Here is a 2500-nt window from a genome sequence, read left to right as displayed (position 1 = left end):
CGAATGACTGATAGCAGATTTTTACACAAGGCACGCACATCCTGGCGAGCTCAGCGCAGGGGAGTAGAGCAGATAAGAGGCCGCGGGGCAGCGGGGTTGTTTTGTCAGAGAGCCATATACAGTAGAGTCGAGAGCAGGACTCTGAAAGTGAAACCCTGCATCCTCTCTCTCCGGCTCCGGGGGAGATTATCTGAAGCTGACACTCTGCATCTGATCACAGTGACAAGTCCAAAGGAATTTCAGACCCTAACTTATAAAATCAGTAAATACAAATACAAATTCTCTGATATAGACAAGTTTATTCTTATTTTAAAATTGAATTTTTTTTTAAATTGCTAACTTTACTGCAGTGCACATCATTTTAGATGATTCGCAAGGGTCTTTTTTGGCATTTTTCCTGCTCACTGATAGTGATAGTGAAGATATGAAACATTGGAACAGACAGGCCTTGGTACATGCAGCAGATTCCAGCTGGATTCCATCATATGGTTTTATGCAGGCGGTTACCAAGACACTTGTTGGAGTATTTTATCCCATTGGTGTTTTATTCATGCATTTCTTCATATATTTCATTAATTATTTACTTACTTTCATCTCTTGTTCTTCGCCCGGTTCCCCTCAACTGCATAATCCGTTTTTCAGATGATTGATGCAACCTCAAGTTGAGTTTTCCTGTTCCTCAGTTTGAGTGAATAGAGGCGTTAAACTAGCGAGGACGGTTTAGAGGAAACGGTTTAAGCGTCTGAGGTCGGATTTGATTTTCACTGTAACCTTCCCAACCCCTCGGCCCTCTGACTGAGCTCCTATCGCACTGGAATGCATAAACTGTCATGCGTTCGCTCATATTGGACAGGGAGGAAATATGAGACCTAACAAACCGTGACACTATTATTGAAAATCATCCCTTTTTTTCTAGTAAGACCAATAAAATCTTATCAAACGCTGTAGATTACATGTTTTTGAAGCGGGAGCCTGTGTCTGTACGAGCTCATATCTCGAGCTGTCTGTGTACACTGGGCCTTCGATTGTATATGTAAGAGCCTGAGGTTGATATGTGAGTCTCCATGGCTTCATACCTAGTGAATGTTAAAAGGTCAGGATTCTGTGAACACGGGGTTTGGTTGCATGTGTTATGTAGGATTTGTGTACTTGCTTATGTCATAATCCACTTAGAGGTACAAATAAATAAGAAAGGAAATCGTCCGAATAGTCGTGTCACAATAGAAACATCCTCAAAGAAAACCCTGTAGCTTATTACATTGTGTGTAGGTGTTTGTGTGCATGTGTATATATGCATGTTTGTGTGTGTGTGTGTCTTTATTTAGTCCCTCTGAAGTCTGTCTGCAGTGGGCTTTACAGATCCTTACATAACCCAGTAATAGATCTCTGGCCCTAGGGGATGTTTTACCGCCTGTAGGGGGTTGATTCACTGTGTGTGTGTGTGTGTGTGTGTGTGTGTGTGTGTGTGTGTGTGTCTGTGTGTGTCTGTGTGTGTCTGTGTGTGTCTGTGTGAGAATACATTCAGCAGAGAGAGCAAATAGCAGCCAGATTGAAATCTGAGCTTTTCCTGTATTTTGATTGTGTGTGTCTGTCTGAGTGTGTGTGCGTGTGTGTGCGTGCGTGCATGTGTGTATGTACATCACAAAGAATGTGAAAGGAAGCTGACCATGATAAATATCTGCTGTGTGACTTTTGCATGTGCTTGAGGGCAGACGGAGCAAAGGCAGTGTGCAGCTGATATCTGATCTCATTCTTTCTTGTGTGTGTCTGTGTGTGTGTGTGAGTGTCTGTGTGTGTGTGTGGCCAGCTGACGTGTTCCAGTGCATACGTTACCGCTTTAGACACCGGTTGACATACCAGTATTTAAAAGGGACGGCAGGAGTAAGACCACACAACAGAGATTCGGCTGAGGGTCACTGGGTTGTGGACCAGTGTCCTCTTGTTTGGACGCTCACAGTTACAGTGTTATAAACTAACACACTAACACAGTTACATGTCATCCTGTGGTTTGGTATCAACACTGATGATGCCCGCATGAAAACATTTTCATGAACAGTTCAAAGTTTATAGGATCTTATTTCTATAGGAGGCTCATTAATATGTTACATTTTTTTAATGTATATAAAATATCAATTCATTTATAGTCCAGAGAGTTATTTTGATACAAGTTGCTGTTTAGGTCTGTAGTGATAAATGTCCAAGATCCTAATTCATGAATATTTGGAATTGCACTAAGTGTTTGCCAAAGGTCCAACTGTTTCCTTATGAAACCACATTTAAATTCACTAGATCCAGATAAAAAAAATTATTTGGCTCTCCACCAAATTTCACGAACTTATAAATAGCAGTCACCTTGACCTGTGTTTCCATCAAGATCCGAGAAATGATTTAAAAAGTTAAAGAAACGTCCGATCTCACAAGATGATTTAAGAAATTCTTGCATCTTATGTTTTCTTTTCTGCACCAAAATGCACTGGATTCATCCTGGGGTCATGCAGCA

General features: G+C 41.2%; 1 protein-coding gene across 1 annotated transcript in view; it reads left to right on the top strand.

Moving 5' to 3' along the window:
* plce1 (phospholipase C, epsilon 1) overlaps positions 1 to 2500 on the top strand; it is a gene marked incomplete in the record, with an annotated part of 69674 nt that overhangs the window by 44780 nt on the left and 22394 nt on the right.

Source organism: Limanda limanda, chromosome 21 (genome assembly GCF_963576545.1).
Source record: "Limanda limanda chromosome 21, fLimLim1.1, whole genome shotgun sequence".
Classification (NCBI taxonomy): Eukaryota; Metazoa; Chordata; class Actinopteri; order Pleuronectiformes; family Pleuronectidae; genus Limanda; species Limanda limanda.
Note: the sequence above shows the minus strand (reverse complement) of the source record. Positions and strands in the feature narration are given on the sequence as shown.